Genomic DNA, 24,937 nt, shown 5'->3' on the forward strand with positions numbered 1-24,937 from the left:
GTCGCCCTGGTCAATACCAGTGCCGCTATTTCAGCTATGGATGCCAGGTCTTGCCGTTCGCTTCCTAAAGTGACGACGTCTCTGTTTGGATTGTCGCTCCGAACGGCGAGTACTCAACCCATTCGCGCTACCATTGATTGTACTGCCCGTGAAACCATAGAAAACGTTTTGTACACGATTGAATTCATAGTTATTTCATCGTGCTCCCACGCCGTTATTCTAGGATGGTATTTTCTCTCATGCCACAAGGCCATAATAAATTGCGCTCAGGCTGAGATTGAATTTTTCCATCTTGGTGACCTGGCCTCCGTCGATGCTAATCTTGCCGCTAAAATTGTCGTGAAAGAAGACACCTGTATTCTCCCGTGCTGTTCAGCATTCGTACCAGTCTCCTGTAGTACCATATTGACGGGACGGTCTTCTTCATGCCATCTCATCACTTTCTTACCCGAAAAGCGCTTCCTTTGCCCTTTGAAGCGCTTGACCTTGCCGCCGGTCTCAGCACGATGCCCATTTACAATCATCTTTCATCGCCGCTATCACTTCTCTCCCGCGAATGCCTTGGTTACGTCTAGTCGGTCGATTCGGCACGAATTGTCTCCGGCCTCAACGAAGTGCCTTCTACTGCCATCCATAATCTGAGTACCCTCTCCGTACCCGGCTCAACATGGACTGGTGTGTTCAGCCCATTCATCGCAGAAGATGTGACGCATTCGCAGCGATCTCAACTTCTCGCTATCCTTCAGCACGTACGCCGTTCTTTCGACGATGCGCAAACATCTCTTAGCCGTGCATCCACATCGACGCTGGCTCTCACTCACCGCTGCGACAATGACCATATCGCGTGTCCACCAGAGAACGTCACGTCATAGCAGACCAGGTCGATAACATGCTCCGTCAAGGCGTCATTCACCCTTCCCAATGCCCATTGGGCTCTCCCGTGGTCCCCATCACAAAGAAAAGATGGTTCCATCCGCTTCTGTGTAGATTTCCGACGGTTGAACAAGATCACACTGAAGGACGTCTACCGATTACCATGCATCGATGATGCTCTGGAGTGTTTGCAGAGAGCCGAGTTCTTTTCTTCGCTGGATTGGCGGTCAGGCTACTGGCAGGTTCCTATTGCAGAGGCCCATCGCCCGAAAACGGCCTTTGTTACACCACACGGCTTGTATGAATTCACCGTCATGCCTTTCGGACTTTGTAACGCACCTGCTAAGTTCGAAAGAATCATGCAGAATGTTCTGCGTGGCCTCAAATAGAAAATATGTCTTTGCTATCTTAACGACATTGTGGTATTCGCCCCTGATTTCGCAAAGCGCCTGCTCCGCCTCCAGCACGTACTCAGTTGCTTGACCAACGCAGGATGGTAACTTGACCTTGGTAACTTGATTTCGTGTTCGTTAGCTCACAATTTTAGCCCATGTCGTGTCAAAAGAGGGGATTCGCCCGGATCCCGAGAAGCTACGTGCTGTTACTGCTTCCCACACCCAAATTGAGGAGCTACGCAGTTTTATTGGCCTTCGCTCTTAGTTCCGGCAATTCATTCGAAGCTTTGCGTCAATTATATCGCCCTCACGCAGCTCCTTGGTGGCGCTAGAAATCTCTGATCATGGTCTCCAGGGTATGACGACGCCTTCACTACCTTCCGCCGTCTTCTCATGACGCCACCCATTCTTCGCCATTATGATCATCCAGCGCCCACCGAAATCTATACCGATGCAAGCGGTGGATGCCTTGGTGCTGTGTTGGCACAGCGTCGACCTCGCCACACAGAATACGTCGTGGCATAGGCGAGTCACACGTTAACCAAGGCGGAGACCAATCACAGCATTATCGAAAAAGAGTGTGTGGCCATTGTGTAGGTGCTTGGCAAGTTTCGCCCATATTTATACGGCCGATCTTTTCACGTAGTGCCCGACCACCACGCACTATGTTGGCTGTCGACGCTCGAAGATCCATCGGGCCACCTTGCCCGCTGGGCATAGTGAATCCAAGAATAATACATCTGCGTGGTTTTCCGTTCCTGGCGAAGGCACTCCGATGCTGAAGCGCTATCCCGACCATCGTTTACCCCAAAGGCAAGTCACGACTCCTCCTGCGAGTGCACATTATCCTTTCTGGATGTCGACAGTATCGCTACTGCACAGCGTAACGATCCATGGACTGTATCCCTGCTCGACCTTCTCTCGGATACGTCGAAAGTTCCAGCATCACGTACGCTTCCCTCGCTTCATACGCTACGTTCCTCCTTTTGCGATCCGAGACCAGCTACTATATCGACGCAACTATGCCCCAGAGGGACGCACCTGGTTACTCGTCATTATCAGACTCCTGCGATCAGTGCTCTGCTCCTCGTCCCATGTCAACCCTCAGTGTGACCACGGGGGACCTGCGAAAGACCTGCGAAAGGCTTCGACGTCGCTATTACTGGCGGGGAATGAACAATTTCGTTCAAAAGTTTGCCCGCTCTTGTGATGAGTGCCAACGCCGCAAAGCGCCACCGCACAACTCCGCCGGTGAACTCCAGCCTTTACAATGCCCATGGTGACCCTTTGATTGCGTGGGCATAGACCTCTACGGGACACTTCCGTTGACTCCTACCGGCAACAGGTGGATAATCGTTGCGGTAGGTGACTTAACCCATTATGCAGAGGCTGCTGTACCAAACGTTACAGCGCAGAAGGTCGCCAATTTCATACTTCGCTGTTTTCTCCTTCGTCATGGAGGTCCACATGAACATTTAAGCGACAGAGGCCGCGCCTTCTTATCTGAAGTCATCGAACGACTGCTTGCTGAATGCGCTATTGTTCATCGTAAATGCACTGCTTATCACCTACGGACTAACGGTACCACGAAACTTTTTGTTCGACTTCTTGGTGACATGCTCGCCATGCTCACCTGATCACTATAACTGGGACCTAGTTCTTCCTTTTGTCACCTACGCCTACAACACCGCAACTGAGGCCACTACCGGAATCTCACCCTTTTACCTTCTGCACGGCCGTCGTCCTTTGCACACAATCGAGACCATTCTGCCCTACCGGCTGGACCCATCCGAATGCCTGCCGATCTCGGAAGCCGCCAGACGCGCCGAGGAATGTCGCCAGCTGGCCCGCCGATTCATCTCGGACGACCAGAACCGTCAAAAAGCCGTTCACGATGCCCTGAATTCGACTTCCACTTTTCTCCCGGGTGCTCTCGTCTGGTTGTTAGTGCCACACCGCACGCCTGGGCTCGCTTCAAAACTCCATCTGAAGTACGACGGGCCATACCGCGTTCTGGAGAGCAGATCACCCGTTAATTACCTGGTTGAGCCGCTAACGCCACCGTCGGACATGCGACGTCGTAACCACGAAGTCGTTCACGTTCCGCGTCTCAAGCCGTATCACCATTCTACCATCCTTCCAGAAAACTAAGTCGCCAGGGTGGCTCCTTTATTTCCGCGGCGCCATTGTAAGGAAGATAACGAACGTGCGCACAGAGTCAGCTGCATCGGCAGCATCAAGCGCGCAGCAGAGACTCGAGCTCGGGAACGTCTCGGTGCATCCTAGAACCGGCGGTCGTTACAAATCCCAATAAATATCCTTTATAACGGATGGACGGAAAAAAAAATTATGGGAAAAGAACCTGCGAGGTTGCTAGTCCGGGTTCAGGCTGCCCGGGAATTATGTGCGGCGAGCCATAGCCTTTCCACCGCTGCCCGAGCTCGCTGGATAGACCGTAATTGTTCGTGTAGTTTCTAGCTAGCCAGATCGTTTAGCCATCGCTCCTCGAGAAGGTCCGGTTCTATCTCGTCCTCTACCTATACTGATCTAATCTGTGTGCACTTCCATAAGATGTGTGCCATGTATGCGTGCTCGTGTTTGCAGCGTTGCAGCTCGCGTCTGGGTATTGTGTTGAATTTAGTCTGTTTAAGTCTGTTGACTGGGCGTAAAGCGCAAAGAATGTTCCGGTAACCAGCAGCATGAGCTCATGTCCAAGATGTGTGGGGAGGCAGAATTGTCGGCTGCTGCTTTATCAACATCCTACGTTATAATTACATGAATGTGTGGGCTGGAAAGTTCAATTGGTCAAGTGATCGTTAAACTACTCGCCTTCGCGGGACGTGTCACGGGCGGTGTGCTCGTGCGGTGCAGTCATGTCCGCCCCGTATGTAAAGAGTGTTCCATTTGTCAGTTTTATATCGTTTGCATCAGTTTTGTACCAGCATCATGGTGTTGAACAAAAACACTGTTTCCTAGTCATAGCTGACCGTCTCTTTGTCATTTTGTTGTTGCTGTCCCGGAAACGTCGTACTGAATGTGGTATTGAGCCCCATTCTCTTTAACCTAACTATGGATGGCCTTGTTGAATTAATACCCAAGACAATTCACTTATGAATGTACGCTGATGACATTTGTCTTTGCTCTTATGCGGCGACTCGTATTCAACTGCGCGCAAGAATTCAGCGGGTAGTCACCCGAACTTATTCGTATCTCTGCAAGCAAGACCTTAGTGTGTCCATCAAAAAATGCGCGTTAATCGCGTTTACGCGCAAGCCCATGGGACAGTACACTGTTTCTCTCAATAGCCAGGTAATCAAATACCTGAAGTCTCACCGCTTCTTAGGTGTGATTATTGACAAGGACCTTCCGTGGAGCCCCCACTGCATCTACTTGAAGCGGCGACTAATTTCGATTCTACATATAATGAGGTTCGTGTGCGGAAAAATCTTGGGCTCGTTGGGATGGTCCATGATGTAGCTGTACTGAGCATTGATTTTGGTGTTTTTGTGGTGTGGCTAGCCAGTTTTGGTGATCACATGTAAAACAAGCATTCGTACCCTGGAAAGTATGCAAGGCTAGGCTCTACGGACATGTGTTGGACTACCACGATGCGCCTTGACTCACACAACAATCAAGATTGCTAGAGACTAATTGGTTCCAACATCTATAACGATTTACAGCTATATAACACACGTTCGACAGCTTTGTCGCGTTTCAAGTCACTATACTGCTGCTTTGCCAGAACAAAGACATCAAGCCCCATTTTCCAAACTTGTGGCGACCCGTCAAGGCTACCTTCCGTAGGGCTTTACACCAGCATGAAGACCACTGTTACCTCTCTAGTGCCTACGACAACCACAAGTACGTCTCATGATTCCGGGAATTACGCAGAAGCCCCGTCCTTCAACCGTGACTCTACTTCAGTTCACACTGCCATTACTGAAAGTGAAGCTGAAGGGTTTTCCAGAAATAGTGATTGAAGAGCTGTACGTAATGGTTTTCAGCCCTCTGAATTGGAATATCGCATCGAAACTCAGCGAAAGAAAGCGCAAACAAATTTTATTTCGACGAAAAGCGCACCAGCGGACTCGGGGAAGCGCGCGCGCCTCGTTTACGCCTGTGATTCGTCGAGGGTCTCATCACTTCTACAATGGTGTTCGGCCGGACCGACCACTGCCGCTACACATGAAGCATGGTGCAAGGTGGTTTGGCGCTGTTGTATTGCTGAGACGGTAATGGTAAATTTTGAGAGCTGGCATTTCTCTGGGGAGTTCGGCGTTGCCATTGCTCCCTGCATATACCAGCCGATTGCGAGGAGCTGGCCTTTCCAAGAAGCAAAACATCCTAGTAGGAAGCAGTGCTTTTGACGGGAACGAAAGCGAAGTGTTAGCATCTCCTCGTGTAAGAAACGTTCTTTGACGAGTATGTATTTTGCAAAGCTGCATTCAGCGATCCAGTGAGTTCGTTTGCGGGCGAAGAACTGCACTGTTATGTTCCTGCATACCTCATCATGGAACGTAAGCGGGAATGGGATCGTCGGCATTTGTCCGCTGCCCCAAAGCTGTCGGCAAAATACAGAGATGGTTAACGTGCGGGAAAATTTTCTGGCTCTTGTAGCACGTGTAGCGACCTTCATGAGCGTGCCATCCGCACGCTACTTGTAACCGAAGCCATAAAGGCGGGGAATTTCGTCCGCTACGTGCGACGGCAGGTTTCTCTCTGTGCGCGAGAGAAGGGGGAGCGCAGCGTCCTACCGTGCGCCGGCTTTCAAACACATGGAAATTTTACACTTGCACTGCGTTATGGTAGCTGCATGCAGGCTGCTTCACAACAGACGTGCGAGTTGAAACTTAACTGCGGTTTGTGACGAAACCTGCGTCAAGGCAAACTTCTGGTAGCCAAAACCATCCGGAAGGTGTATGTTTACCATCCGGTAAACATACCGGATGGTATGTTTGGATGGTATGTTTGGTGTGGATGGTATGTATGTTGGATGGTTGGTATGTTTGGATGGTATACCGGAAGGTGTATGTTTACCATCCGGTAAACATGCACCTTCCGTTCAGCGTGCTAACACGAACGAACTAGCAGTAAATCAAAATCCAGGTTGGGAGGAGTTCGTGTATTCATAAGGTCTTGCAAGACCAGTTACCATCCTTCCGCCCGCACCTGTCTTTGTACATTAATTGGCCTAGCCTTTCCGCGCTGCGTTTAGAAACCCTACTAGCAGCAAGTCCTACTCTCACCAATTCACGCATTATTGATAAATTCTGGTAGTAACCGTCTTCACAGAAGTGGTTAGAAGACCACACGGTTGTTCTTGAGCGCTTTAAATACTTTCGATTCACAGCAGCCTCCCACTTAGCTGAAAGCTCCTTGTCTTGAGGGAGGTAATGGAACATCGTAACATCGTAGCGGATGCTGGAATTAATGAAACAGTAGGCTGCACAGAACGCCGGCACGATCGGCCCACCACTTCAGTTGATGCTGCGCAAGTCAACTACCGCTCTACATACACGCAAACAAAGGAATGCAGGGTCGAGCGAAGCAGAATATGGCGCCACACAAGCAGAAACAGGCTGGGTCAAGTATGGTCGTGGACATGCGAAGGACCCGAACACCAGTGTTGACGTTACTATGCCGAGGTTTTCGGTCACCACTCTCATCGTCAGCGTCAGCAGCAGCGTGCGCCGCTGGACGGGAGTCGGAGCGGCAGCGCAATTTTTACCGACGATTACCTTCCAAGTTAAAAATCCGACCTCCCGATTTTACCTGCATGGTTTATAAGGTTCTCGCATCCGTACATGATCGTCTCATTAAATTTGACAGACTATTCAGCTTCCCTTGAAGGAGGCGTAGAAACAAAGAACCCACATTTACACCGATGGATCTGTCTCAGCCACCAGCTCCACAGCCGCTGTAACCATCCCGGCCTCATAAGTGACACTTACTTTCAAAGTGTCCGATATAATGACCTATGCGACAACTGAACTAGCCGCTGTACGTGCCGCCCTTAATTACATCGAACAAGCCAAACCTCGAAAATGGGGCGTTTTTGGGGACTCCAAGGCAGCCCTTCAAAGTCTGCAGTCAGACTTACGATGCAACACCCATGAACAACTGGTGTTTGAGACCAGTAAGGTTATCCATCAAGCCCGCATAAACGGACATATCATATTTGAATGGCTTCAGGGGCAATGTGGCATCGTCGGGAATTACCTCGCTGTTGGTGCCGCCCGGTAAGTCCATAAAGAAACCCCGACACTTCCCATACCCTTATCAAGGACAGATGCTGCGAGGGGTCGTTTACTTGTCAAACCAAGGCTGAAACTTTGTGGAACACACCGATTATCTCCAACTGCCATCTCCACAGGCAGCACCCTACATTGAAGCTGCAGATTCTGTCGAACTTCTCCCGCCGTGATGCTGCTTTACTGTGCCGCCTCTGGTTAGGAGTGGCTTTTACGGAAGCCTACTCATTCCTTGCTGGAATGACCGACACACTGATTTGTGACTCTTGCAACCGGGAAGAGACGATCGAGCACGCATTGCGTTTTGTAATCGTTATAAGATCGAACGCGACACTCTTAGGACGGTGAAAAGCCGATTAGACAGCAGGCCATTTTCAGACACTATGATTTTCGGACCTGGCCCCACGCGTCACTGGCTTACAAACCGATGCGGGCGCTGCTAATGTTCATGTAACTGACTGGCCTGAGTGACCGATTATAGGCATGAAGTTATAGACGACCGCACGTATTCTCACTGATAGTACCTTTCTTCTCTCCCTATCCTCTTTTTCTTCTCGTAAACCCCTTCCACTGTGTAGGGTAGCAAACCAAACGTGCGTCTGGTTGACCTTCCTTACCTTTCCTTCCTTCTTTTGCTCCTCCTTCACCTCCGCCTCCTGTTCTTGTTGTGTGACTTCATGTCACAAATACAGTGTCCTGTTTAAGCAATACGGAGTTTTATAAATAGCTTAATTTTGAGAGGATATCTCCTGATATTCTATCAGGTTATGAGACTTTGCGACAACTAGGAGCTTGGATTCATGCAACATTTGGCAGATAAGCAATAAGCATATCTCAAATATCTGCTTGATCGGCAATTATAGAGGAAACGTGGAAATTCAGGATTGAGGACCCAAAGTCATATCATTAGCTCAACAAAAACTTCTCCAAGCAAGATTGCCTTGGGTGCTAGTGCCTGCAGTACTTCGGCACTCGGGGCGGTTCAGTAAGGTAGTACCGAGATAAATATGAAATAGTGCACCAGTCACATTGATCTCTCTACCTCTCATTTGCGAGTGCTGACCAACAGTAGCGCAAGCTTTCGCTGGCACCTGGCTTCAGGCGGTCTTCTCTTTTGTTTTTGCATGGTGACGCCTGGAATTGACGGCGGAGCGCGCTCGATTCCGTTTCCAATTTTGTGGCGCTACTGCCGCTCGGATGATCATGTTTTCCAATAGCAGCAACTTAACAAAGTCTTTATGGATACCAATGAAGCGAACTCGTAATTGTCATAGCATTGGTGCTCGCGTAGCAAGGAAGTAGTGTTAGATATGTAGCCGTTTCCTGAGGCTACTTCGAGTTCCCTAGACCACATCGAATCGCAGCACAGCTAATTGAGGAATGCAGAAGCAGGAAAGCACATTCCAGAGGAGCGCCCGCGCAAACAAGTTTGCGGCCCCCAGGTCATGTGCCGCCGAGAAACTATTCAATGCTTGAGTCTTCCAGAAAGCGAGAGGATAGCACGGCATTGTTGGAAGTAAAGTGGGTGCCAAACCACGACGGCCGTAATGCGCCATGAGAGCCGGACGTGCCGGGAAGGCCCAAGCCTACCCCTCTTCGCCTTTGAAGAAGGCATTTGCCACCACTGCGGAGCCGTACCACCGGGAGCAGGTGGGCCCTCGTACAATGGAGCATGAGCGCCCCCCCTTCTCCACCTTAGAAGAAGTGCATTGCAAGTCAGCGAGGCAAGACCGCAGATAGCCGCCGGGTGTGACACCGCGACACGGGTGCCAACGATTGGCCGAAAATGGCGTCATCTGAGCGGAATCTCCCATTGGTCAAACATGACGCGACTTCCAGTGCTCGAAGGGTTTATAAGAAGCATTCCAGAGAGACCTGATTCCCTGATTCACCTCTCTCGAACTTCTTGCCGCGGGCCGCAGCGTCCGAGTTGCTGCCGGCCCGTAATGACTGTACGACTGTTACTTGTCTCTCACCTCCTTGTAAGTAATGTAAAATAAAACCTCCAAAGTTTGGTTTTCACCCCGAAGTCCGGCCCTCAACCCCTACATCTGGTTGGCAGCGGTGAGATCGCCTCCGAATGCAGCAGCGGGTGGCAGCGCTACGGATAAACCTTCGTCGAGAGAGATCCTAAGGAACCGGGAAGAGCGAAGAAGAGAGAGCCTTCGTCGAAAGAGGTCCGAAGAAACTGGGAGTAGCGAAGAAGAGTGAGCCTTCGACCCAGGGAGTCCGGAGGAACCGGGAACAGCGGACAAATGAACCGGATGGCAGGGTGCTGCAACCGTAAGTGAGCGCGTGGTTTTTTTCCTTTTGATTCGCCAGACTCAAATGTTGTGTGTTCATTTTGATAGTTCTGGGAATCGGGAGTTTGTTGCGCTGTGTATTTGCACAAATTAATTAAGGAAAACAGTTCTAACCACCTGTCGGGGCAGCTGCCATGGATCTTAGAAGGTTGACGAGGTTAGACTTGTTGTTGGTGTGCGACGATTTGGGAGTTGAGGCGGACGAACGGATGGAAACGCCAGCTATCATAAAGGCGATTAACGATAGTGGCAATGATGGAAAAAGCATTGAGCTTGCTTGGGAGGTGATACAGGAGCCACGGGAGCGTGAGCGTCGTGAACGTTTGCGGGAGCGTCGTGAACTTAGGAGTGAGCGTAAGCGTGAAGAACGCGAGAATGAACGGAAGCATGAGCTTCAAGAACTTACTCTTAGGTGTGGGCGTCACGAACTTGAGAATGAACGCGAACGGGAGTATCAGGAACGTAAGCGAGAGCTTGAGCAAAGTATCAGAGAGAGAAGGCAGCCCTGATGAAAGAGATACAGTATTGTGATCAGTTAATGGCACAGAGACAACAGCTGTGTGAGAATTCTCTAAGTAGTACAGAGCGAAAGAATGAGGAAGTGTCTAGCGGACTTTCGCCAAAAGCCGACGAGAAGAGTGGTGCCTGTGAGATTCGCTGCCTATTCATAAGTGAAGGGAAAAGGCTAGCTGCTAACGATGCCTTAGTGGCAACAGAGGCCGTTAAAGGCCGCAAGGAGAGCGACGAGGTCCTGTGCCAACAGATGACTGTAGAGACAGCTAGGCCAGCTGCGAACAAATTGGCACAGTTACCGCGCGTGTGCGTCGCTGGTAATGCTAGCGAGGTTGCTAGCGAAGAAAAGGTTACTGCTGACCCGACAGACGCGAGCACCCATGTAGAGCCAGATCTGCGTGCAGAAGTGAGGTGCGAACTGGACGATGCAGTTGAGAGTAGTTCTCGGGATGGCGAGCTCCGTAGTCCACGAGAGAACAACTGCATTGTTCAGGGATCGGTGCGGCTCTCCGCCAGTCTAGATAGCCTAGATAGGGATGGTTCAGTTATTAATCATTCGGACTGTGCGCGTGAGACAGCAATCGATGCCGACGGGCTGTGTGCCGATGCACAGCGTGAGCTGGGCAATGTAGTGGAGGGCAGTTCGCAAGAGGGCGAGTTGTCTTACTCGAGTAAAGCCTGCTGCATTGTGCCAGAGTCGGTTGGGCTGTCCGCCAGTCGAGGCAAAGTGAGAGTAGATTTAAATGTAAATCACTCAGACTGTGCGGGTAAGAGAGCGATCCGGGCCGACGAAATGTGTACCGGCCAGCACGAGGCACGAGACGACATGAAAGCGAGTGCAAAGAGAAAGCGCCGTAAAAAGAAGCGCGGTAAAGACCGAAAGTCGGTAACTAATGTAGCGCCGCCAAAGATGGCAAGAAACCCAAAAGGGCAGGGCGCGAGGAAGAAGGTGCGGTCGTCACGGACGATGTTGACGCATCGAAAATGTTCAAACCACCGGTCCAAGGGGGACCGCGAAGCATGTTCTGCACGGACGCGGACAAAGGGCACGAGGCTGTTAAACTCCTCGTCGTTCCGTAGTTCTTTTCATAGCTCAGCGTGCAGTTCGAAGAAACGCAAGGTGGCAGGACGATACCAGGTGGGGAGTAGCGACGCGGTCAATCGAGTTCGTGTTGAAAGCGGGGCGCGAGGACGCAAATCGGCAGGAGACCGTGACGTCTTGGGGGAGCTGATAGTGAATCAGCCCTTTTGTTGTTCCTCGGCAGCCAGAGTAGCTTTGAAACCGCGACCACCTCGAGTCCGACTCAAAGTATGAGTCAGACATAAGCGTTTGGAAAGGGAGGCCGAGGGCGCTTCCGTAGAAATAAAGTGTTTTGTATTTTATTTTGAGCATCGGAATGTTTTCGCGAATTGAGACTGGGATTTCTTTCAATGTGTAAGGTTTGAGCTTTGTGTTTTCGTTTGAGAAGCTCCGAAATTTGAAAGACGCGTTTGTGTAAACATGTAGTCTCGCGAGATGCTCATTAATAAGTAGATAGGCTTTTTTGTGTGTGTGAGTAACCTGAAGGTCAAGGTTATCGTCGAAAGGCATATGGTAACGCGCGTGTGTTTTATTTAACCTTCTTTCTTTTTAGGTGTTTTTGAATTTTCTAAGGTTAAGCGCGTAGATTTTCAGTGAGTGCATGATTTGCACTGAGAAGCGTTCTTAGTTCCATTAGCGCATGTCCTGTGTGGACGGAAGGAAGCAGATTTATGACTGGGTTGCTCGTGTGTGTTGAGGGCAGCCGTATTCTGACTTCTCTGATAAGTATGCGTGGAACGAGTCATTAAAAGACGCATTGTTTTAAGGGTTCTGCGGAGTGTGTAAGTCCCGCAAGTTTAATTGTTCGTTTAAGTCACGTGTCCTGTAGGACTTTCAGGGAAGAAACGTGAGTAAGCGTAAATGAAAAGTTTGCCTACAACGCAAGTACGCGTTCTGTTTAGTGACCACAAGGCTAGTGCGCTTGTGATTACGTACTTGTGAGGTTGACCAGATTGTTCAGTGGCACCAATACGTGCGATAAGTACGCCACTGCGATAGATTGGAAACATGCTGTTCGTGTAGTTAAGCCACTTAGGGTATGTTCGGCTGTTTTCATTAGTGGTTTGCAACGTCAACGACCCTTTTGTTTTGCAACAACAATAGTACTCTGGTCTTGTCGGCAATCGAGGAGAAATGGATAGCTGTTTGGAAAGGTGGTTGGAACTGTTTAGTCAAAATTGGGGAAATAAAAGGTCAGGGTTCATTTTGACTCAGTAATAACCGGGCGAGTCAGGGGTGAAGAGCCTGCGCTTACACGTGGTGCAGCGCTGTGTTGTTTTGTTTGCTTGACGTATGTTCTCCATAACCCAGGATCCCGAAGTTCGTCAAACGAGGCTCGACACCAATACCCTGCAGCTTCTTTCAGCGTTCCTCATGGCCAGCGAATTGAGTTCACCGGACATTCAGAACCGGGGCGAGGACGAGCTCTTAGATATGGCGCCGTTTCCTGAGGCTACTTCGAGTTCCCTAGACCACATAGAATCGCAGCACAGCTAATTGAGGAATGCAGAGGCAGGAAAGCACATTCCAGAGGAGCGCCCGCGCAAACAAGTTTGCGGCCCCCAGGTCGTGTGCCGCCGAGGAACTATTCAGTGCTTGAGTCTTCCAGAAAGCGAGGGGATAGCACGGCATTGTTGGAAGTAAAGTGGGTGCCAAACCACGACGGCGGTAATGTGCCATGACAGCCGGACGTGCCGGGAAGGCCCAAGCCTACCCCTCTTCGCCTTTGAAGAAGGCATTTGCCACCACTGCGGAGCCGTACCACCGGGAGCAGGTGGGCCCTCGTACAATGAAGCATGAGCGCCCCCCCTTCTCCACCTTAGAAGAAGTGCATTGCAATTCAGCGAGGCAAGACCGCAGAGAGCCGCCGGGTGTGACACCGCGACACGGGTGCCAACGATTGGCCGAAAATGGCGTCATCTGAGCGGAATCTCCCATTGGTCAAACATGACGCGACTTCCAGTGCTCGAAGGGTTTATAAGAAGCATTCCAGAGAGACCTGATTTCCTGATTCACCTCTCTCGAACTTCTTGCCGCGGGCCGCAGCGTCCGAGTTGCTGCCGGCCCGTAATGACTGTACGACTGTTACTTGTCTCTCACCTCCTTGTAAATAATGTAAAATAAACCCTCCCAAGTTTGGTTTTCATCCCGAAGTCCGTCCTCCAACCCCTACAGTAGGTGGCGTTTTCTTATAGGGCGGGGAGATCAGCGTCACTGATACGCCATTTATTGTCGTTGGGGTTGAGGGCTGGCGGCAGACAAAATACTACACGCCGTAGAACCTACGGCAATTTTTGTGAAGTTCTTGGACAAGCTATGTCTGTCGGGCTTCAGTTTTGCAAATGCAATATTGCGTGTAAAATCGCCGACAAACATTTTATCTGTATTTTCTGCCACACCTTGCAGACTGACAGCAGATGCGCGAATGCACTTACCACAAGTTATTAGTCCAGCAACCTGCGTTATTTGGTGCAGAAACTAACACAGCCTCTATATCTACCACATTAGCAATCTCTGGGAACGAAAGCAAAGTGCCGCATGGGGAGGGGGGGATGTCAAAGGGGGCTGTGCTGGTGATGAAACAGCCTACCCCCCTCTCCGTACTATCCAGAAATTTTCGATATCACCGCCTTCCTAACGACAACCGGGCAGGGGAGGGCGCGCTGACAGTAGACCTGTGGGCCCCGGATGCCAGACGACCTAGCTACGCCACTGGCCAGCTCACTGTCACAATGTTGCGCTGCAGATATCTCCTAAAAATCCAACGTGCTTGTCGACATGGCATCGAAGCATGAAAAGAGGTCTGCGGCAGGGTTACCGCGTCCGTGAGGTTAACGCAGGTGAACTGAGTACTCAGATATGTAAGAGAATCGGCGAATGTTTCTAGGATTGTCCGCAGTTCGTCTAACATGCAAAGCACATATAAAGGTGGCGGTGGTGATAACTTTATTGCACACAGGGGAGTTGCGGACACACAGGTCCCCTGCGAGTCCGCAACTGCGTGGTACGTAAAGCTGTGAAAAATAGTGCCTTCCCGCATGTGTCTGAAGTGTGGTATGACCAAGTGTACAGCAACAGGCCCACCCGCTGTGGGTGTAAGCGTGGCTTGAGTTTTCCTGAGAAAATACAAGCGAGGGGGCAGGGTAAGCAGCGTTGGTTCTATTCCTGAACGGTGCCAACAGCATCGGAGGAGGCGTTCGTCAGATGACGTGTCGACGATTTCGGTAACGGATATACGAGGAGAAAAAACGTCAGCAAAAGTGTGTTTGGCTGCTTTCAATGCCTAAGAGGCGGCAGGCCTCCGCTCCCGTGGGACACAAGTTAACAACATGCAGTTCAGAAGGTCGACCAAGGGGAGGACGGTCTGCACATTCATGGGCAGAAAACAATGGTGGAGGTTCAAATGGCCAAGGTGCTCTCACTGTTTCCGAATCATGGTAGAATATATATATGTGGGGGCCCAGCGGCCCTCGTCAGTGCCAGATATGTTCCCCTAGTTTCTCTAAGTGCCACGATATGGCTGTTCCCGCAGTGGCCCGGGGTGCCGTGTGTGGCAATAGTTTTCTATGGAGAATACGCTTTTGCGAATGCCGTTTTTTTGGTAACTGTCACTGAGGAACAAATGAAGATATATTTGCCGCATTGTCTCTATGCAGCTGCGTTACTAACTCCAGTTTGTGAGACAGCGCATTCGTGCTCGTTTAGCTGAACGCGTAGAAGGCAATGAATGTGGGCGGGTCATTTGAAACTGCTACGCGAGTAAGTGCCGGCGCCGTGATAACGGAGCCGTCATCATCGCTCGTCTGTTTTGTTCTGTTCGCCGCTGGATCGCTTTTTGTGCGTTAATTTGCCTGCTCACTCGTTAGCCCATTCCACACCCGGATCGTTGTTCGCTAATTCGCTCGTTTGTGCATGAAATTATTTCAGCATTGGTTCGAGCTTTCGTACACCCCACTCGTTCATACTTCCATACACTTGCTTATTAAACCGTTAACTCACTCATTCGTTTACTCGCTCTTGATTTGTCTGCTCGTTCCGTTGTTTTAGTGCGAAAACATTACTAGCCTACCACCCTGAATTCCACGGCTGCATCCTTGCAATGCGCATGCATGGATGCGCGCAAGGATAACTTCAGGTCCCGAGAAGTTGTTCGGGGAGAAGAACCTGGGTGTCATAAGCCCCACGGGTGGCTGTCTTGGAAACAGTCACCTGCCAGGACGGTGGTGTATCACTTTATGAATGCCCCGCAATGCCAGGAATGGCATGATGACTTTTGGCGATTTATAAACCTTCCCGGTGGATTGTGCCACACTGCTAGGGAGCAGTGAAACTGCATAATGTGCGCATAGAAACGGCCTTGCATCGCCTAACCGGACTCTCTAATGTGCTGTAGCGGAGTACTACAGTCGTTGGCGCAGCCGAACTATCCCTCATTTTATTTTATGTTTTACTTACGCACATTGGCGTGCTCGAGCCCGCACATGTTTTACGATGTTTCTAGCAGTTTCCTTGCTATATTTAACTCTTGCTGAAAGTGAGGTAGCTATGTTTCCCGAGCGCTTGCAGTAGAATAACCTTGACTCAATGGTGGGGTGATATGCTACTCAGTCCACCACATTACAGCATCAAGCGCAACATCAACCTACCGCAATATGTACAGGGTGTTTTCTTAAGCTGAGTTAAGGAGCACCGGGTACGCCTACAGGTATTACTCGCGTCTTTGTAGCTGCATTCGAGGCGCACACCTGCGTACATATTATAACATGGGCCGCCATGATGGAGATGCAGTTCATGAAAACATGGTAGCGCTTCGCTTACGACGACCTAGTCCCCCGGGGAGTGCAGCTGGCAAACATCTGATATTCCTGTTGTTTGAAGCTTGCGACCTAGTATAAAAGTGCCTTTTCCTAGATTTTTTCACCTGTTCGACGAGCGCAGCCTTTGATGGAAGGGGTTTTCCTGATTGGGATAGGATAGCTTCCATAAAGCAATCGCAATAGACGGACACAGGGGTAGTTACAAGCACCACTCGGCAATTGAACCACCGACGGATTTCATCGATGGATCAGCTGGCACGTGTTTCCTTTGCTGCAAAGTCCTTGCTGGGCGTTGTGTCGAGATGTCTGGTGAGGCAGCCTTCATGAACGTTTTATTTAGAGTATTCTGCACACTTGTGCGCCACAAAGAAATGCCGAAGCAACAGTTGGGTCCTCGTATGAAGAAGCAGAGGATGGCTGCATCATCTAATCCTGTCGGGGTGCTCCATGTACCATATCATTCGTGCGGTCTTATGCTGTACGTCGTTTCTTTCTGGGCCTTGTGCTTGGGGGTGATTTCCTGGCCATAGGTGGCTTCCGCTCCTTTACGTAATCCGGTTGGAAAATGCAAGGTATGGCATCATATGCCAGCACGGTTCTATTTGGAACGTCATGCAAAATGTTACCACCAAACTCAGCGAAGTATCTTTTTTGACCCATCATTTCCTTCATAAAGTGCCTGCTGCAAACAGCATGTTTGTAGCTCAGCAAACGGTCTTTGCGTGAAAAGGCCTAAGCCCAGTTTTTTAATCGCTTCGGGTCGGAAGGACCATTGAGTAAGAGTACGCTTTCTTGTCAGCTTGCGTAGCCGCTATGCCATTTTCAACGACTAACTTGCGGCCCACCGCTGCAATTTGCCAATCACCACCGATCAGCGCTGGCGTAAAATCGCATTGCGCTTGCTTAATGAGCTACAATGATGCTGCTAGCGACGACGCAAGAAAGAGTTCAGGCTATGCGAACGGCGCGCCTGACATGTGCAAGTTATACGATGTCATCTGATTGCTATTGCAACAAGATCATTCGTGCATGTGCGTGTTTCTTCCGGCGAAGTTTCACCGCTAGGCCCGGCTGACGCTGCGATTTGCAACCATTTGCCACCCTACATTTGAAAGCCCGATATGCTGCGTCTGATGTCCCAAACTAGATCACACGAGTCTACAGAAAGCCGCTTGAAACTCTGACAAGGAGGGTCGGGCCTCTCCTTCAGCTGCACGGGGAGTCCCGGCCACATTTGATTTTCAGGGCACTCAACACCGATACGTACAAGCACCAAGACCTCCCCCGTTCCAACTGCTAAATTTAGCTACCTCTATCAGTCTGAAGTAGTCTTCCAAGGTATGAATCTAGGCATTAACGCAGGCTCTTGGTCTTTCACACCATGAAGCTCAACAGTACAATCGAGGCTTCTTCATTAAAACAAAGCTTTTATGGCTAGGTTCCACCGGGTCTAGCCTCTGCGGACATAGACCAACGATTATTCTTATGTGGGCCGATCCCGAATATGATGCAATACCGCGCTGAGCCGCAGCGGAGGTCAAGCAGGTGTAAACCGCTTCCCATAATTGGGCCGATCCCGAAAATAGTGTAATACCGGGCCGATCCGCGGCGGAGGTGTAGCAGACGTGAAGTCAGTGCCGACGGGGTAACGGCAGCAGAGCGATCACAGGTGGCACGTACTGAAAAGATCCGTTGCCAAGCCCCAAGCATATCTCTCTCTCTCTCTCTCTCTCTCTCTCTATATATATATATATATATATATATATATATATATATATATAGAGAGAGAGAGAGAGAGAGAGATGCTTGGGGCTTGTCCGTGGGTACCACCACGTGACATTATATACACACATATCTACATATATATATATATATATATATATATATATATATATATATATATATATATATATATATATATATATATATATTGTCACGTGGTAGTGACGGTTAGGGAGGCAGCAAAACTGTTATTAGGGAAACAAGCCTTTTATTGGCCGAACTTGTGCCCTCAAAATCAGGCTACACTCAAAGAACAACGACAGCGGTGAAAACACTCGACGATCGTGGAAAATCTGATCAGCGGGTCAAGCACGTCGTCCGCATTTCCTGTCGGCAATGCTATCATGCTGAAAACGCGCGTGCCGTTCGCTACTGGAAAGTACTGGGCTCGCAGCGTTAAAGAAAGGAAACACATCAAAGCAGATGACGATTATTGTGTGGCAGAAGGGGCACTGGAAAGGGTGTAAACTCTTCTTATAGTGTATGCTTGTTTTGTTACGAGTGGCACACGGTCCATTTTTTCGCCCTCTGTGGCCATTTGTTGAGCTTGAGACTGTGTGGGGCCTGCCGCGGACTGACATTAGCACAAGACGCTGCGGACGTCATTTTCGTCATTTCATCATTTTCAGAAACAGTACACACATTTGTCGGTACCAGAAATTCTTGTCTGGGCATCCTGACGCTAACAAGAGGTCTGTAGTTGCCTCCTTGTTGGGTCGTGCGAGCCGCATTTGCAGGAAACCCGAAGAGCTAAATTCGGATGTGCGGACAAATGGGGAAAGATCTTTCGACGAGCGTTTAACCCCCTGCGTTATTAGTTGCAGTAGATCGCTATTTGTTCCACCGTTTCCCAGCTGGCAGTGCCCGTCTGAGCTAACGCACTTCCATCGCTTATGTTCCCGGGACAAACGACAACTTATTACACGTGCTGCGTAAATATGATGTTGAGGTGGCCCACGTTCCTGCTTGCAAACTGAGGCACGCAGTCGTTAGTGGGAAGGACAGGCTGCTGAAGGAAGCCTTTTCTGGCGTTGTTTACAAGATACCCTGTGCGGATTGGAATTGCGTCTACATTGGGGAGAGGGGCAACATTAAAGAGCGGCTATGCCAACATACAACCGCTGTGGATAAGAGTGGCCTCAAATACTTTGGGAGAGTGCGCAGTAATGACTACCCAGCAGCAGTAATCACTGCTGTATCTCATACGTCACTTTTCTGCCAGAACAGTGTTTGTACAAAGCACATCTTGGTCACAACGAGAGCCCCCATCTACACCAACAGAAAGGGGCTAGAGCCAAATTCGCAAGGCTTTATAACACAAACAAAGAAGTCGTTGCACAAGTATTTGGATGAGATATCAAGTCTACAGACGACTGTGTCAAGAGTGAAAAGAGCATCTGCCGTCATTCCCGCAGCACGGATATTGGCCGAGTCATCCAGATAACGCAAGGACAAAAATTTTGTGTCTTCAGATGTACCTGCAACCTCTGAACAAGCACAGAAGACGCTGGCCAAAAGAGTTCCGTCAGCTTGCCCTTCCTTAATGAGCTTCCTGGCCTTGTCAAATAACCTTTGTGCCAAGCACATGTTTTAATGAATGTAAGCTTTTTCATTCCACACTCTCGTTAGAGATCATTACTCTTCTTCATCCAAACAATAAAGGTCAACCGATTCTTTGCTCATAATACCAGTCACTGTCTAGCAGGATAACAAATCTGTAGCAGTATTTTCTAGTGTACGATGCCATGTGCAATTCCTGTCCTTAAATAGATGATTCGGCATTCGATTTTGTCTGGCATTAACCTTTGCACCATGTGCTATGTAGCATTAAATTGTTTTTAGTGTTTTTAGCTTTCCGTGCTTGCAAAGTACAGTGGCTTCTTTCTTGAATGCAAGCATTCCAATACCCACATTTCATTCCTAGTCTCATTCAGGATTGCTATTCTTGCCCGAGAGTCTGCGTTTTTGCGCAAGGTACATTGAAGTGACTCATTGGGGAATCTTGTTTCGTTGCTGTCCGACTTGCTACTCGTCACGGTGTTACGTTTCTTGTATGTGGTAGGCTGGTCAGTTGCAAGGGGAAGCAGCCTCTCGAGAGAAGCACGTGCTCCTGCAGTCCGCACAGCGACGTAGACTCCGAATCTACCCGCACCGTGATTGGTATTCCCCTTTCCGTCTTTTTCTGCTGCTGCCGTGTGCACATTTTGCTTGTGGCCTTTTCCGGCTGTCATTTGGCGTCAATAAGTAATTACATGGTCCGAAGTGTATGAATTTGATATCCACATGTGCGGAAAGGTCTGCAAAAGTGGCTGCAAGAGGGTGATGCCCACAAAACCGACCATACCTATATTTAGAATGTGGGACACCAAGTGCGAGTTACACATTAGCGGCACGCGAAAGAACAAAAAGAAATGTGGTGGCCGGAAAGGAGGTTACGCGGAAATGCCGGGTACTTCATGTCGCTATGTTGGCTGCGGCAGCACATGCTTGCGTCACCGGATTGTTGTGAAATGCAAGTTGGTCATCTTCAATGGTGACTGTCAGTGCAAACAGGTAGGACACACTGCTCAATCTGCTTGCGCTGCTAGTTGTCGCTTGTTATCAGACCACCATGTGTGACGAAAGCAAGCACTATGCCTGCAGTCGGACAGTTGAAGTTGCCGTAAGCGATCTGTGTTTGTATGCTCACTGTTGTCGTGCGGATCGTAGCCAATGTATATAGTATAGTGCCAATGGGTTACGTTAGACGTATGCTGAAGTGGTTTGACTGCACAGTTTCATTTTAATGTTGTCTTGGTCATGGTTGCCGTGTTACATTTCTCGGATGTTGCCGCCCTGTCAGTTGCATTGGGCAACAGTCTCTGAAGGTAAGAACCTGGTCCTGCAGAATGTACAGCGACATAGACTCCCTGTTTACTTGCACCGTGATTGATGCTTCCCGTTCCGTCCTTTCCTGCTGCAGCCGTGTGCAAATTCTGTCTGTGGCCTTCCTCGGCCATTTGGTGTCAACGGAGACTATCACGTGTGATTGCATGGTCCGAAGTGTATGAGGTTGACATCCACATTGGTAGAAAGGCCTGCAGAATGGTGATTCGCACAAAACACACCATGTCCATATTGAGAGAAGGCGCTGCACCAAGTGTGGACGACACATTAGAGGTCACCGAAAGAAAAAAAGAAAAATGCACGTTGGAAAGGAGCTAACTCCTAAATGCGGGGTCGCTGTGTTGGCTACGGCTGCAGATGCGTGCATCACCCAATTGATTCGCAATGCAACTTGCAGCGACTGTTGATACCAACAGGTGGAACACTGTCCAATCTCCTTGCGCGACTGGCTGTCACTCGTTACAAGACCGCCATGTGCGATGTTCGTAGTGCGTGAATGTTCACAATTGTCATGTGGATCTTAGCCAATGTACATTGCATTGTCTGAACCTTATGCGGTCATTTAATCATGGTCGCCGTGTTATGTTTCTTGGCTGTGGCGACCTGGTCAGCTGCATTGGGCAACAGTCTCCCGAGGTAGCCGTCTGCTCCTGCGGCCTACACAGCGACAACGACTCCCAATTTACATACACCATAATTGGTGCTGCCCGCTCAACCTTTCCTGTTGCAGCAGTGGGCAAATTATGCTTGTGGGCCTTCATCGGCCGTGATATGGCGGGAAGGGAGAGCACATACGTGATTACATGATCCCAAGTGTATGAAGTTGATAGTCGCATGGGTGGAAAGGTCTGCTATAGTGGCTGCAAAATGGTGATGCCGACAAAACCGACCTTGCCCCTGCTGAGACCAAGTGGGGCACCAAGTGCGAGTTACACAATAGCGGCGCGCGAAAGAACAATAACAAATGTGCACGTCGGAAAAGAGGTAACGCTAAAATGCTGGGTAGTCCATGTCGCTCTGTTGGCTGCGGCAGCAGATGCCTGCGTCACCTGACTGCTTCGCAATGCAAGTAACGGCTACTGCCGATGCAAACAGATGGGGCACTGTCCAATTTGCTTGCGCTGCTTATTGTCGCATGTTGCCAGACCGCCATGTGCGACGACGTAAATGAGCTTCTGAGTGCATCTCGAGGAGGAGGAATAAACTTTTATTGTATAACCAGCACTTTATGATGGCCGGGCCTAAGCCTCCCATGAAGGGACGTCGAGGGCTTGCCTCACCGCCGCCTCACGGGTGTGCTGGGTCGCCCAGTTTTGCTCGTCGAGGGCGGAGCTCCGCAGAGCCTCATGCAGCCTCGACGAGTGAGTCGTGGTGTTAGACTGCGTGTATTGCGCTGGGCACTCCCACAGCATATGCGGAAGCGTAGCCGGGTGGATGCCACAGCAGGTGGGGCATCCACCCGGCTACCTCCACAGCAGTCACTACCTACACTACCTCCACAGCAGGTGGAGGTAGTGTAGACGTCTCAAAATATAAGGTGGAGGCGGGTAGGTGAAGGTACGTGTTTGTTTGTAGCAGACGCAGGGTGATAGCCTGCGCCCGGCTGAACTTGGGGTGAGGCAGGGGGAAGGTTTGGCGACTAAGGTAAAAGGCGTTAACGAGATCGTTATAAGTTGTCAGATTGTCCCTGGTGTACAACTCATCTCCAGTGACTCCGGCGTGGTTGGCTAGGCCTCGCGCAATGGAATGGGTGACCTCGTTCAGATTAGGGAGGTGTGGGTAGACAGGGCCTGCATGGGCCGGGATCCATGTTAGGGAGATTATGCTGTCTTTAGAGTGTGGTGCCTAGCAGAGGATACGAAGAGCTTGGGGAGAAATACGGCTTTTGCTGAAGTCAGTGACGGCTGAACGAAAGTCACACATGATGGTGTGACAGCTGGGATCTAGAGTGGCCAGGGCGATGGCCACTTCTTCAGCCATCTCGGAAGTGGGGGTAGTGACACTGGAAGCGTGGTGTAGGACTCCATCGCGTGTGGCGACAGCCACAAATCTTGTGCCATGGGAGTATTGGGCTGCATCAACAAATGAGGCGCCAGGTGCGTGAGCAAGGACCTTTAGGATAGCTCCGGCCCGAGCGTGGCGCCGGGCCCTGTTATATTAAAGGGGCATGTTTGTAGTGATAGGGTCTATGTAGATCCAGTGACGGATGTCGGTCGGGATCGGTTGTTTGGGGCCCTGTTGCTTATGGTAGGTGAAACCAAGCGTGGATAGACTAAAGCGTCCCGTTTGAGTAAGGGTGAGCCGTTCAAGCTGAGAGCGTTGTTGGGCTTCAATGAGTTCGGAAATGTTGTTGCGAACTCCTAGTTGGTTGAAGAATTCAGTGCTGGTGCAATGCGGTAGGCCAAGTGCTTGCTTGTAGACCCCTCGTATGAGGGTGTCGAGCTTGTTTTGCTCAGCCCGGTACCAGTTGAAGTACGCAGCAACGTAGGTAATGTGACATATGACAAACGATTGGACGAGGCGGAGAAGGCTTTCTTCTTTGTGTTCCCTTCGTCCGTTAGAGATACGTCAGTTTTGAGATTGGGCAAAGATCTTGTTGAGAGCCAAGGCGTTGGAGCCGTTGGTAGAGATGGTGAGACCGAGGACCCGGATACTAGGCAGGTGTGGGATAGGACTGCCATCCTGAAGGGGTCGGGTGATGGCGTCACAGGGTTGGTGTTTGGTGTTTGGGAGGGCGGCCCCGCCTAATGGGCTTGTAGAGCAGAAGCTCCGATTTAGCCGGCGAACAGCGCAGTCCGATCCCTTGGAGATAGGTTTCAACGATGTCAATCGCCGTTTGGAGGGCTGACTCCGCTTGACCATCACTGCCCCGCTACGACCAGATGGTGATGTCGTCGGCGTAGATGGTATGGTTGATTTTGTCGACTCGTAGTTGCTAGGCAAGGCCAATCATAACTAATTTAAAGGGCATGGGAGGGATAACTGAACCTTGCGGGGTGCCTTTGCTGCCAAGGGGAAGCTGGTCTGATGGTAAATCCCTGGCCGAGAGCGTGGTCGTGGAACTGGAGAGAAAGTCACGAATGTAATTGTAGGCTCGCTCTCCCAGGTGGAGTTGGGAGACCTGGTCAAGGATAGCTGCATGGTAAATGTTATCAAAGGTTGGAGTGAGGTCGAGTCCAAGGATGGCTTTCATGTTACGGGAACGATCGTTTAGCACATGATGTTTGAGCTGCAATATAGCGTCTTGAGTAGAAAGGGGAGGGCGAAATCCAATGATGGTATGGGGATAGAGAGAGTTGTCTTCGAGGTAACTGTTGATGCGTGCTAAGGAGGCGTGTTCCACCACCTTGCCTATGCATGAAGTCAGGGAGATGGGCCTTAGGAGCGCATCTCAATATGCACATTTTATTTCTGCTCTTGTGCGAGAAGGTCACTGCTTTTCTTCTGCCAATGAAGTCTGACGTCCTGTTCACTCACTTGTGGCTTGTTTGTATGGGCTCTTTGGTCTCCTGGCAAGCAGTCTCCTGGTCTGTTTGTAGAGGCTCTTTGGTCTCCTGGCAATTAGAACGCACCAGCTACGCGGCAGTCTAGGCAATGAGATATGCCGCATAGGCAGCAGAGCGAGCACGGTGCGTACCAGCGCACGCCTCCGGCGGACAGCAGCCATATTGTATTTTGCTCTAAAGAAACTGCACTTCCGCTTCCTGGTTGAGCAACGCCAGCTTGCATCCGCCCCTCTATTCCATGCGCTTCCGCTGCTTATTTCGTACCACTGCGGCAGGTACAGTTTCCCATCTCTAAAGTTGGTTATTTATTCTATGGTTCGCGGTACCAGCGTGCGTGACGTGGTTCACTGGTCCTGCAGATGGCGATGGCAGGTGGCTACGAGCTAGGCTCGATTCACGCTTGCCTGGGTGCGGTCGCCGCTGACACTTGTGGCACAACTTCCCAGTGACTGAGGGCCTCTCTCGTCGTTGGCACAACGAAAGCGGAAGAAGAAAAGCGCAGTGCCGCGCAAGATGGGCAGTGCGGAATG

At 50.3% G+C, this 24,937-nt stretch overlaps 1 protein-coding gene across 6 annotated transcripts in view; it reads right to left on the reverse strand.

The window, feature by feature from the left end:
- The window catches only part of LOC135915545 (tartrate-resistant acid phosphatase type 5-like), a 142,098-nt gene that overhangs the window by 37,689 nt on the left and 79,472 nt on the right, over positions 1-24,937 (reverse strand). The window lies entirely within an intron of this gene.

Source organism: Dermacentor albipictus, chromosome 8 (assembly GCF_038994185.2).
Source record: "Dermacentor albipictus isolate Rhodes 1998 colony chromosome 8, USDA_Dalb.pri_finalv2, whole genome shotgun sequence".
Lineage (NCBI taxonomy): Eukaryota > Metazoa > Arthropoda > Arachnida > Ixodida > Ixodidae > Dermacentor > Dermacentor albipictus.